The following is a 13,784-nucleotide window of genomic DNA, read 5'->3' on the forward strand; positions in this document are numbered from 1 at the left end:
CCCCACCGGAAGGGAAGTTCCCTGAGGGCAATACCCATGTTTTCCCCACCTGACTGGTGGGTCCTTGAGCATAGGGCTGATTCTCCCCCTGCAGGATGGGGGCTCCTGAGGGCAAAGCCTCTGTCCCCCCCATTAGACTAGGGGCTCCCAGACGACAGGGGCCATGTCTCCTTCCTCTACAACCTCCTATAGTAGGGGCGGATAGGCAACAATGACATACTGCGACTAAGCCATCATTTACTGTCTACAAGGGCCAGGCATCGTGCTCAGCGAGCGCATTGTGGACGTTAGCTCATTGGCTCTCGGTGGCAATCTTATGAGACAGCTCTTGTGCCATATTTAACAAGTGAAGAAACTGCCCCTCAGAGAGGCTAAATCAGCCCGGGTCCCAAGGCTGGTTAATACAAAGGCAGGATCTGAACTCAGGGCTGACTCATACTCTGTGCATTTGGCCACTATATTCTGTGTGCTTCCTCCCAGGACCCCAAGAGAGTAAGAGTGATGGCTCAGGGTATACAGAGCTGCTGCAAACAGCTTGAGTTGAGAAGCTGGGAACTTCATGATTGGGATTCAGAGATTCGGTTTCAGGGGGAAACCCAATCTCTATGCAGCGTGTGGGAAAATGGCAGAAATCCAGCCCCTGCCCAGCCCCAGGCCAGAATGGGCTCCTCTGGCTCAGAAGCAGGGCTGGTGCCTCTGTGGCAAATCCCTTCCCACCCCCCCATTGGACATCCCACCCCTGAGGTAAAGCCAGAGGGCCTCCCCTCACCCCAGCACCCTGGCCCCACAACCTCATGCTTGTGGAAGTAATGGGTCAGCATCAAACCCACCCATCTGTTCTCCCTTGAGATAAGGGAAGGAGCCGGGATGTCTTGGCCTCATCCCCCACCCCCAGATGTCCTCCCAGCTGTGTGTTAACCAGCCACTGGGGTGGATTTCATGCTTCAGCCCTGGAAGGACCTTTCAAGGACCACCAGTGCGGTTGTGAGCCAATGCAGGGATCGGAGACAGGGCAGGACAGTTTCCAAGGACCTGGGGTGGAGAGGGGATGTACACACCCAGGGTAAAGCTATGGGTCAGATCTGAGTCCCCTTCCCTACCCAGAAGTGAGGACAATGTCAGTTTCACGCCATTCTAGATGGAATACAGGCCCTGAGTTAAGGACTAGGGGTGGGTAATGAACTTGAACAACCTCTGACTACCTTCTTCAAATCTGGTTCCAGTTCATAGTGTTTCCATTTTCATCAAAGTCTATAAACAACCACCAGGCTGATGTATTACCCTAAAAACTTTGGACAAAGCTAACGTGCTTCTCCTGTCTCCTTGGGATGGGTAAGTCAGAGCCCACCCCCACGCCCTCCAGGGGAGACTGGCTGATGTCTTGGATGGGGCAGACATGGTGCTGTGGGCATCCACACTCCACCACATGGGCGGGGGTGGGGGGACAGAAATGCTGGTCCACGGTACGAAAGGAGCTGAATCAGATGTGTGGCTGATCCCTGCAAGCCAGCTCTGTGTCATGTCCTATAATAAACTCCCCCTTTGGCTTAAGCAGCCCCCAGGGGGCTTCCACAGGTACAACCAAGAATCTGAATGAACATATCAGAGCTGAACTGAAACAGGGTCAATAACGAGCCAATCCGTGAACGAAGCCACTGGAAGCCTGGGTAACACCGGAGTCTGCAGAGCCAGGGTGATTAGGATGAGGAAGGCCAGGGGATCTGGAAGCCTGCAGGGGAGGGGGCAAGAGTGCCAACACTACTGATCATCTGTGGCCTGCCAGGTGCTCCCTACTCTCTTCTGATTAATCTTCACAATCACCCCCCACGCAGGGGGTCACAAGCCCCATTCTACAGACAAGAAACAGGCTCAAACAGTGCTAAGGACAGCCAGTTAGCAGGCATCAGAGTTTACCTGAAACCCTCCCAAGCAGGCAAGGTCCCGGAGACACGCAGGGCTCCGGGTCAGGCCACCAGAGTCTTGATGTGTATCCGTCCCCTGTCGCCTGATGTGCCGGTCATTCCGGACTGTCAGAACAGGTGCGCAGGGCGGAGGAATGAACACAGAAGGTAGTGAAGGCAAGAAAGCGTATCAACCACAGACCCTACCCACTGTCCCCAGCCTGGCAGCGAGGCCCAAGGATGGTCCAGGGAATGTGCTTGGCTCTTAGCTCCCGGAGCCACTGCTCTTCCAGAGGAGACATCAGAATGGAGAACACTTTGGAATTAAGGACCTGGGCAGCTGCCCAGGAGGGTTCGCTGGGCCTGTGGACTTTGCCAGCCGGTGTTCTCCACTGATGGGAGGCCCTGGAGGACTGTGCTTAAGATGGCAGGTGCATGAACTACATTGCTGGGGGGGGGGGGTCACACCCAGGCTCCCCCATTTCCTGGTTGTGTGATCCTGGGGAAGTTACTTAACCTCTCAGTTCCCTCATCAGTAAAATGGGATTAAAAATAGCACCTAACTCCCCAGGTTGTTCTAGGTGACTCAATGAATTAACATATGTAAAGTGCGGGGCACCTGGGTGGCTCAGTGGGTTGGGCCTCTGCCTTTGGCCTAGGTCATGGTCTTAGGGTCTTGGGATCGAGCCCCGCATCGGGATCTCTGCTTAGCAGGGAGCCTGCTTCCTCCTCTCTCTCTGCCTGCCTCTCCGCCTACTTGTGATCTCTGTCAAATAATAAATAAAATCTTAAAAAAAATATATATATATATATATGTAAAGTGCTTAAAACAATGCCTGATACATAACATGTAATAAATGACAGGTGTTATTATTAGATAGACAGATATAGACATTACAGATACATAATAAATGATAGGTATTAGATATTATAAAACAAATGAATGATAGAATCCTTGGGTCTTCTATGCAGCTAACCCCCCACCACCAAGAGGCAGCACTCTGGAAAATTAAATCTAGAAATCAGAGGCTACTGGGCAAGGGGGAACAAGAGAGGGAAGGAGCAGCTGTGCCCTGAGATGCAGACAGGGCTGAATCTGCCAAAAGGAGCCATGCGGCAGCCCTTTCCCATCTGTGCAGCCCTCCAGGAATCCTCCCAGAGCTGGGAGCTGAGGGGCCTGAGCCCTGGGTTACAACCGAGGATCTGAGGTTGAGGCCTTGAGCAGCTTATTCAAGATCCACACTTAAGAGTGACTGATGCAGGGGCACGTGGGTAGCTCAGCTGGTTAAAGCCTCTGCCTTAGGCTGGGGTCATGCTCCCAGGGCCCTGGAATCAAGCCCCCATGTCAGGCTCCCTGCTCAGCGGGGAGTCTGCTTCTCCCTCTCCCTCTGCCTCTCCCCCTGCTTGTGCTTGCACTCTCTGTCTTTCAAATAAATAAATAAATAAATAAATAAATAAATAAATAAATAACACCTTTAAAAAAAAAAAAGAGTGCCAGACCCAGGATTCACACTGGGAGGGACCAGAGGAAGGGCTTATCCTAGGCTGACATTCTGAGGCCCTGATTGTTCCCGATCTTTCTAGTCATCCTCAGCACGGCCACCTCAGGCCTGATCCTTCATGTCCTGTCAGGAAGCCCTCTCCCTGCAGCTCCTGGCCACAGCCCTGGCCACAGCCCAGGCCACACGCTGTATTACAATTGCCCACCTGCACTCTGCATCCTGGACCAGACAGCGAGAGCCTCGGGCAGCAGGGGCTGGCAAACAGGTGGCACCTGAGGAGTGTTTGCTGAGGCCGGGAAGGAACACACTCTTACAGACCTGGGCTCTCAGGACCACGGCAAGACTGGTTCGGCCTAAAGGTTCTAGAATGTCTGGAGCGCATGGGAAGCAAAAAGATGCTACTTCTTGTGCAAGAGGCAGTGGAGCCTACGGTGAAATGGATGAGTCTGAATCCAGCCTCATCTGACTCTTAGCTTCACCATGAACTTGCCAAGTGACCTCGGACAAGCCGTGTGGCCTCCCCTGACTCCTCTAAGTTTCTGCATACTTCAGTCTTGTGCAAGAGTCAGGTGGTCAGTCTACAGAAATGCACCAGGAGGGGCATACAGCACTGGCTGGTAAAAAAACACGAAACGCTCCCATACCAGTAGGCAAAGTGAGTGCTTCCTTGGGCCCTCAGGTGCTCCTCCTGCCACCCTGATCTCGCGGTCCCTTCCTCGGGGACTTCCACATTTGGCATCCACAGAGTTAACATGTGGCATAGTGGAGGGCCCCCCGGGATTCCTCCAGTTCTGTAGCCTCCAAGAGTTGTGAAATATTTCGCATGTGACCCTTGATTAATATCTCATTGTGAGGATGAAATGGGTTTTTTTTTTTAAGATTTTATTTATTTTATATATATAGAGAGAGATCACAAGCAGGCAGAGAGGCAGACAGAGAGAGAGGAGGAAGCAGGCTCTCCACTGAGCAGAGAGCCCGATGCGGGGCTTGATCCCAGGACCCTGGGATCATGATCTGAGCCGAAGGCAGAGGCTTTAACCCACTGAGCCACCCAGGCGCCCCTGAAATGGGTTCATACAAGCAAAGCCCTCAGCCGAGCTGGCAAACAGTAAGTGCTCAATAGATGCTAGTTATGATTTTGCTAATCTCCAGTGACTCGCGTCTATGAGTGTTCAATGGTCCACCACGGACCCTCAGGATGAAGGTTTCTGACCTTCCTGCAGAATCCAAAGCCTCGATTAAAGTCTCAGGCACTGAGAACTTCCTTCTACGGAGCCCAAACCCTGCAGCCAGGCCCTTGGAGGCCCCAAAACCACCAGCTTAGCTGAGGGTACCAAGCAGGGCAGCCTTGAGCACGCATTCCTGGGCTTCGGGGTGGCAGCGAGAGCAGGGGCAGCCTCTCCACTCTGCCTGCTGTGAGCAAACCCCACTGGGTAGGTGGGGTGTCAGGCAGCTCAGGGACCGAGCTTTGTCCCTGCACCCAAGAAGGCCACCCCTCATGGTGGCTGCTGTCCTTCAAGGCAGCACTGGCCTGTCTCCCTGCCCCACTGCTGCCTTCTCTGCTGCCATAACCCCTATCCAGGTGCTGCAGCAGGGGCAGGATGACAGGGAGGCCAAGCGGTGAGCACGGTGGCAACCCCTGAACACATCAGGGCCAGGGAGCATCCATGCAGGACAGGGTCTACATACAAACTCAGGCAACCCCTGAATTCCAGGACCACACCTCTTGGGGATGCCCAGATTCCGGGACAAAACCAAGTCCTCTATGACAGAACACCCTCGTTCCTGCAACAACAGAACCCCATGGCAACGTCCAGGACATGGCAACTGGAGCAATCTGGCAGCATCGTGAAGAACAGAGGAAGGTGACGATTTGAGTGTACAGTAAGGTTTCTCAGCCTTCACCAGGGCGCCCTCACTCCCTGGGGGCCCTTCTACCCTGCAGTGGGGGCGCTGTTCCCTTCACTCCCTGAAGGACCATCTGCTCCAAGGGCTCCCAAGCCAGCTAGTCCTAATCCAGTCCTCCCACTCCATCCAAGCAAGGCGGGAGGACGGGAAAGCATCTTCCCTTGTGCCAAGCATTTCTGATTCCTTTAAATAGCTCCCCAACTTCCAACTCCTTCAGGAAGGCATCCTGGATGGAACAAGTGAGCTAGGAGCTGAAATGTGGCCCCCACACTACTTACGCCCACCCTCAGGGTGGGTTATGCATTGGTCCTGTGTATAGTCTGGTTCGGGCCTTGCTGTGGGCACGCCCCAGGGCTGGGGGGAGGGGTGCAGTGCCAAGCCCTGGGTGGGCTAGGGAGCTGTACCTCGGGCCCCATCAGAGCAGCTGCTAATCAAAGGGACCACCCCTGGGCACCGAGACGTCCTCTCTCTCTGCAGAGGGAGCAAGGGCAATCTTCACTTAAGCAAACAGATTCAGAACTTGAGAAGCCCCCAGGCTGGCTGATCTCATCAATAAGCAGCCTCTCCAAAGTACCAACAGGCATTGGATTCCTTTGGGGATCCTTTGGGCAAACCCTGACTGTTGTCCTCTGTTTAAACGTCGCCCAGAGCTTACAGTCAAGCCCCAGTGCCGTCCACTCGGGTCCGTCATGCCCCTGTCCATTTGCCCAGGCTCAGTCCCTCTCTTTCTGTGCCCCCTCTCCTCCAGCAGACAGGACCCCCCGATCAAGCCCCTCATTCACCTCCTCCTTCCACCTTCTGGTCCCTCCCATATCTGCTGCTGGGATCCCAACCTCTGAGACCACATCACTTCTCCAGAGCTTCCCCTCCTCGCCCGCTGCCCCGGTGCACGCACCCTCGCCCCACGCACCGACTCTTGGTCCCCTTGGCCCTTCTAAACTTGGTCACAGCACCTGCCACCACTGCCTGGCACAGGAATGAGTGCAGTCCTTCTCGTCTCCTCATCTAGCCTGTCAGAAGCTAGGAGGCAGCGCCCAGAGCCTCAACCTCAGGGGCACAGAGCTTTGCCCAGAGGGAACACTTGAGAGGTTAATTCTGAACTCACTGGAATCAAACTCAGTGGGGGTGGGGGTCTCGAGGCTCCTGGAAGCAGCAGTGTTGCAGGGGTTAAGTTCCAATCCTGGCTCTGGTGCTCACCTGCTCCACTAGCTTGGGGCAGATTCCCTACAGTTCAGTGCCTCAGTTTCCTCATTAGTAAGTACCAGGATCGCAGGATGAGTGTGAGCACTGACTTACTGCACATCAGGAACGAGAACAATGCCTCTTACATGCCAAGTGATGGATACGTGTTACTGCCGTTAGATTACTGTCCTCTCTGGGCCTACTGGCTCCCCCAGCAGAGTCAGGTCTCAGATCTCCTGGGAGGCAGCTCCTCAGTTTGGGATGGTGGGAGTCCTAGGCCCTGTGGCAGCTTCTGGAGCTTGCAGAGAAAAGCCAAGGCCTCCTGGGTGGCTGCCAGCTTCCCCAAAAGGGAAGGGCCTGTTTGGTGAGTCATCAAGGGCAAAAGGAGCCTGTGTCCGAGGAGTCCAAGGAGTCCCCAGGCACTCACAGTGCCCTTCTGGGAGAGAAGCCAGGGAGACCGAACCCCTGTGGCCTCCGCCTGGGGGTCCCTTTGAGGGAAATCATTCCACCCTGGTCACATCTCAGACTCTTTCAAACCTGTCCAATTCCCGCATACACACAACACAAGCACACAAACGTACCTTTACTCTGTGCACATTTGCCGGAGCCCAGTGAGGGTTCCACAGGACCCGCACTAACCCCTGGGCATCCAGCGTTCACACCCGGCCTCCCACCCTCACCTACGTTCTTAGGGTTCGCGCTGTCTGCCATACGCCCTGTGAACCCAGTACCTCCACACACTCACCCAAGCCTTGCTCCTTCAACACTCACTACTGGGCTCCTACCCAGCCTGAGGTCCCCGTTTACAGCCGGCTCTCCATCAAAACATCTGGGACTTAGGACATCACTCTACCTCCCAGACCAGATCACACGTGACGACACCCCAACTGGATACCCACGAGGCGACCCGGCTTCCCTGGGGACCAACACGGGCAGCACTGACAGCATCCCTTGGGTCATCTGGGCTGTGCCTGCTTTTCGTTTCCACATCCTCAGGGCATAAGAGCGAGCACCCCAAGTCCAGAGCGAGAGCTACGGCCCAGAAATTAGAGGGCTGCGGAGAACGCGCCCACTCCAGTGGCCCTGAAGTGTGTCATTGAGATGTCTAAAATAGACCCGACCACGGCCCAGGCCCAGGCCCAGGCCCAGGCCCAGCCCAGCCCCTGGGGAGCCCTGGTGGCCTTGCTGAGGTTTGGCTGGAGCTGGCTTGGACAACTGTGGGTCTAACGCATGATGAACAACAGAGCCGGCAGCCAGAGCCTGGGACCTGCTGGAGCCAAAGCTTTCGGGGTGAACCTGCAGCCTGCCACTGGGCCGGGTTCCACACTCTCCCACACCCCCACCCACCACCGCAGCACTGCAACACGCCAGAGGATTCTGGGGGCTCCAGCTGGCTCCCCATTCTCCTTCACTTTGCTCCTCACCTCTGCAATGTGTCCCTCCTCCTGCCAGAGGCGTAGGTCCTGATAAAAGATGAGAAGCCCTGACCCACCCCTCTTATTCCAGCCACACGTGCTGTGCCCACACTTCGCCATGGCAGTGACCGTGCCGGACACTCCCTTGGCACAAGGCTACTCCTCCCTCAGCCTCCAGCCAGGAAACAGAAACAGCTCGGGGGCGCCTTCCCAGTCTGCCCCTTGATCTCTGCAGGTCAGAAGGCAGCAGAGCCCTGTGTGCACCCAACGAGGCAGAATGGAACCCTGAGGGCCCTTGTTTTGTCTCAGGAGGCCCGGTCCCCAGAAGCAACGCGAGGGAAGGTGTGGGAGATGGTGTCCGCGTGGAGGGCTGACCACAACATTCCAAGGGCTTCTACGGACAGAGCGTGCCCACTCAGAGCCAGTGAGCTGTGCCTGGCCCCCCGGCCCTTCCTGTGCAAGAGAGGGAAGGCTGCAGGCTCCAGGGACTTCAAACGCATCTGGGTAATCCAAACAGGGTGTGGGAGGAGGTCAGCCATTGCAAATCAGAACCAGGTGGCGGCCGTTTCCCCTCCACTGGCTGGCGCGGGGTTTCCAAGCAGCGAGAGGAGGCTGTGGGGAGGAGGGCAGGTTGGACCCCGAGAACACTCTACCAGGTGGGGCGCAGGACTCCATTAGGCCCAGCAACCAGGGTGAAGGGGTTGGCTCCTCTCCTTCTCAAGTCTTATTCCAAAAGGAAAGACAAATGGAAGGAGAAAGTAGGTAACAAAGGGAGAAAAGATGCTGTGGAATATGGCTAGGTGGGGAACCTGGGTGGCTCAGTCGGTTAAGCGTCTGCCTTTACTTGGATCATGATCTCTGGGTCCTGGGATCGAGCCCGGCATCGGGCTTCCTGCTCTTTGGGGAAGAGAGAGTTCCCTCTCTCTCTCTCCCCCTCTGCCCCTCTCTGCCACCTGTTCTTTCTCTCTCTCTCAAATAAATAAATAAAATCTTAAGAAAACAAGACCATGGCTGGGTGTCTGACCTCAAATCTAAGAGGGGGCCTCTGAAAGGCAGGCTGGCTTAACCTGTAAGGATCCAAATGGCAAGTCTGGACCCAGGGGTGGAAATTCTCAGAACGAAGACTCTTAACGCTTAACTCAACAGGCTCTTCGATAATGAGTGCTTTCCAGGGAAATAAGGTAGTGAGCCCCTCTGTCACTAGGAGTGTGGAAACAGAACACCCACCTGCCTCTGATGCTATAGAGGGATTAATTTCAGCTTTAGGTGTGGGTGGCTCAACTAGACATTTCCGTTCTGTGGTTCTGTGAGATCCCAGGGAAAAGTGGGGAAGGAGAAGGTTTTTCTCTCCCTGGCCATGCACGGAGACACTGCAGCGAGCTGTAGAGATGGATCGGCAGCAGGGTGCTCAGCGGCAGTTAGGGAGCCTGGGGGCTCTGCTCCCCCTGCTCAATGCAGGACTGGCGCAACTTGAACCCCAAGGAGCAAACTGCACCTTCAGCACTTGGGCTCAGAGGCTGTGAGGAGTGGGTGTGTGTGTGTGCAGAGGGACAGCTCCAGAGAGGAGAAAGACTGGAAGTTAGCAGGAGAGAATATCTGGCATTGGCAGCCTAGGTTTGGGGGCAGGTCATGGCTGGGGTGGGGAGGGGGGCAGCTGGAGCCACGGCAGCAGATGTATGTGTGGGGGGGTATAGAATAGGAGGGAAGTATGGGGAAACACCCCAGGATTCCAGGCGACTTAGTCCTGTTACCCACTCAATCTACATCTAGAAGGGGCCTATGGCCTGGGGTTGGAGCCACCATTGATGAGAAAGGACATCTCCCCGAGTGGGAGATGAGAAGCAGAGATGCTAGCTCCAGGCCCTTCGGCTCCATCTGCTTCTCCCCAGAGCACAGGAACTGTCCCCAAGACCTACTCATGCATCCATCTCTCAGAGGCAGAGCTGTGGCTGCCGTGCGAGGACCTGGATGGGGCCTGTGGAGAGCACTAAGCCTGGACAGAGAAGAAAAAGTTCTGAGCACCTGAGAAAAGAAATGTCCTCCTCAGTGCTAACCTTGAGGAAGGCAGGAGGCCTTAGAGATGGAAGGTTCTAGGCCAGTTTCCCCACATGCATGCTAACCTTCAGACCCCCACACTATGCCACAGCCCTTCCTTCTGCCTGTGACCTATGAGCATCCTCCCATGAACTGCTGGGCCCAGGGGAAAGCTAATTTGTCCTCCTGTTCCTGCTAGGCCACCAAGGAACCCCTGGGAAGACCTCAGGAGCGACTCTGGGCGTGGAGCCTCTGACCTGAGGGTCCGAGGCGAGCCTGCACGAATCACCTATCTCCTCTGGGCATCAGCTCTTTTGGGAGAACTCACCATAACTACTCTACCCACCCAGACCCCCCAGTGCTTTGAAGAAAAAGTAATTTCTTCTCTTCCCCTATTCAAACCACTCCAGAACACATTCTCTAGAGTAAAACCCACCCTAACCCCCCTAAAACCAACATCAACCAATTGGCTTAGAAATGGATGACTTCCGGACTTCCTTACCCTGTTCTGTTTGCCCTGAGCCTCCAAGAGCCTCACTGTTGCCATGGTAACCCCTCCCATTGGTCCAGACACCTTCTTGAAGAAGTGGGACCAGGAATTCCAGCCACCTGGATTCCTTGGTTCCTTGACACCCTAACCTTGGGCTGCCTTAGCTGTTCCACTCTGTCCCTTTACTTAGAGGGTTGAAGAAGGGAACGCTGAATGTGTGGGGAGTCAACAGACTGATTTTCCTTTGAGAGCCTTAGGCCCAGGGCTGGTGAGGCAAGAAGAGTGTGGTTTGGGATGGTATTTTGCATTGAAATGGCCTGGGGCATTTTCAAGTCTGACCATCTTCATCCGCAGCCCCCTCCCCATCACTATAGGTAGGGAAGAGCCATGAGAGGGTCTCTTCCATTCACAAATGGGGAAACTGGGTTCTAGAGGAGGTCGCAGAGCTCAGAACTTCCACACAGGGAACTCAGGACCGCAGCTTCCCACACTCCCCCAGGCCCAGGTCTGGTGACATTTCCTCTTGGAGCCAAACTGCCTGATGTGGACCATCGGCCAGGGTCCAAAGACATCTGACTCCTGGAACTGGCCCATTTTCCCCTGGGCACTCACCCTTCAGCCTTCTAAGTTTCCAGGGTTCCCCGGTGGGACCCTAGTTATTTGGCAGCTTCCAAAGCACGGGAAGGGGCAAGGAGCCTGCCCAGACCATCTGGGTCCCAGCTGATTTCTGAGAAGAGAGTGACTGAATTTCAGCTCTTCTCTTTTATTCCAGAAAAGCTCTTATTTGGGGCTCCCTTACCCTCTTTCCCCCACAAACTGGGTTTTGGCAGCTTCTTGGGTCTGGGATGGTACTAAGGGGTACATGAACTTTGACCCTCAGCTTCCCAGGTAGGGAGCAAATACTCTGTTTTTAGCCACCATCCTGAGGCATCGAGGCCGCCATTTTTCTCAGAGGCCACCCTGCTCTCCAGTGAAGGCCGGTCCTGACAACTTGGAACACCTTCCCGGGTTTGGAGACACTGAGCAACTCTATTGTCCCCTGGCTCCTCAACCCTCTACCACAACTCTCACCTTCACACAGAAGAGAGATTTCGCCTGAGGGCACCAGCTCCTACCCCCTTCCCTCCCCACCACCCTGTGATGCCAAGCACTGTCCCCCCAGATCCTACCCACATGCCCCACCCCCACGTTGGTTCTCACAGCCCCAAAGAATCTCGTATGTCTGCCAGACTTTCCACCCTCTCCTCCCAGCAGAGATCTTAGCCCCTCAGCCCCTCTGCAGGGTCAGTGGGGCAGGTTGGTGTCCCATGTCCAGAGACACGTGCCTTGGTCAGGCCCCTCCTAACCTGCTGACTCCCCTTTCTCAACTAGGCCTCCCAGATGGAGCCAGTGACTTAGGAACACAAGCAGAACCTGGCCTCCATCACTAACTCAGAGCTGGCTCTAATTGAGCCCTCGGTGCTTTTGACCTTGCATTTCCCCAACTGGGAAGTGGGATAGGGGGGTGTTTTCTCCTTATCTCCAAGGTTCTTGAGAGGCTGCGGCACCTCTCACTGCGCCAGACCCCAGTGTGCTTTGGGAATGACAACCGCTGACCAGGAGTAAGGGACCCCAGCTCAGCTTCCCCCCCACCCCATCTCCTGCCCTCCACCGCCACCCCCAGCCAGCTCTAAGACTATTTGTCAGGGTTTCCGAGGTTACTGTCTCTTGAAGAACAACTAAGGAGGCAGCCAGGTCCTGGGGCAGTGCTGGGTCTTGCCTGTCTGGGGACAGCCCAGATCAGCTAAGACATCCCAAAGAAGTGAAGCCCTGACCTTGAAAAGGGAGCTGTGCCCTCTAATTTTCTGAGTCCCTGTCACTGCCCTCCCCTCCCGAGGACACAGTCAGACACTCAATTCCTCTCCTCTAGGACCATCCACACCCCATCCATATCCACTTCCAAGTGCCTAGGGAATGTTCCTCCACCAGCCTGCCCTGCCCTGCCCTGCCCTGCCCTGCCCTGCCCTGTGCTTCCTCTTGCCTCCGACACAATCCAGCTATCACCTCCTTAAGCTTGAAGAGCTCTCCTTGCCAGTCCTCCTCCATCACAGAGTCCCCTTCCATTTTCTCCATGGTCGTCCTGATGTCTGGAATTTTATCTCTTGTCTGTTTCACCCCATTAGACTGTAAGCTCCTCGAGGGCCACGGCTGGCAAAAAGGTGGCACTCTCCCTTTGCAGCAGGAGGCTGCCCTGCCAGCTTCTGCACCCCCAAACCCCCAATCCCGCCTTATCCCTGACGAGGCCGGGGCTTTCAGGAAGGGCTCTCCTAGGGAAAAGGCTGCTTTTCCCCTCTTTGCCCTTGTCCAGTCTCCTGACCGCTGCTGCAAAGCCCGAATGTGGCCTGCCAGGAGAGGCTCCCCATCCAACGCTCCAAGAGGCTCTTGCCCTGGTCAGCGGTTGCTCATGCTGGCCACCCCGGGGTCTGGGGGTCCGGGGATGACAGCAGCAGGTCCAACCAGTCTTCTCCAGCTCTGCGTTCTCCAGGGCTGCCAGTCCAACAACCCCATTCTCCATTCACCCACTCGCCCCAGCTCCTCCGGCCGGTCCTCGGACCGCAGCCCGCGTCGGCCCCGCCCCTTCACACGCGCACGGACACGCCCCTTCCCAGCCCCCAGCGGGGCGGGCAGCCTGCCTGGTACCCCCGCAGCTCGGGTTCGGGTCCCTCGGCGCAGGAGGACCCACATCCCAGCCACCGCAACAAGTCCGCCGAGCTTAGGAGACCCGCTGGGGCTCCCGGCCTTGCCGCGGTCCTCCCGTGGCCCCTGCGCGACCCGTGCCGGCTCCCGAGGCGCGGCAGCCCTGCGTCCTGCACATCCCGGACCTATCCCTCTCAGGGCAAGGGCTCTCCGCCGGAAAGCAAGCGCAGTTCCGGGGACCGCTCTGGGTTTTTTGCATAGACTCTTCGGGCTTGGAGAACAATGGAGCAGCTCTCTGCGCTTCCTCCGCCCGAGCAAGCTTTGTTCCTCCCTTCCCGCCCGCTCGGCTTCCATTAGCCAAAGGGCAAAGGCTTCCCCGTCAACCAGGAGTCTCTGCGCCAGACCTCAAACCTTTCCACACTCTGTAAAAAACCTGGGAGGTAGGGATTTGGGCCTGGGCCTGGGCCGAGGTACAGGACGAACATCCAGATGCACACAGCTGGCTGCCCGCCCGCCCCCTGGCCCCAGACGTGTCTCCTTGCCAGAACCCCCACACCCGGGAAATCCGACTCGCGCTCCCACGGAGGATACACAGAGGAAGTGGGGCCTCAGCTCTGCTCTGGGGCCAAACAGCCCTCACATCTGCTTTCCCCACATCTGTCCTCTAGATCCGGGC

General features: G+C 56.1%; 1 protein-coding gene across 9 annotated transcripts in view; it reads right to left on the reverse strand.

Annotated features, from left to right (window-relative positions):
* The window catches only part of NAV1 (neuron navigator 1), a 252,915-nt gene that overhangs the window by 142,441 nt on the left and 96,690 nt on the right, over positions 1-13,784 (reverse strand). The gene's annotated exons all lie outside the window — the stretch shown is intronic.

Source organism: Meles meles, chromosome 17, assembly GCF_922984935.1.
Source record: "Meles meles chromosome 17, mMelMel3.1 paternal haplotype, whole genome shotgun sequence".
Taxonomy (NCBI): Eukaryota; Metazoa; Chordata; class Mammalia; order Carnivora; family Mustelidae; genus Meles; species Meles meles.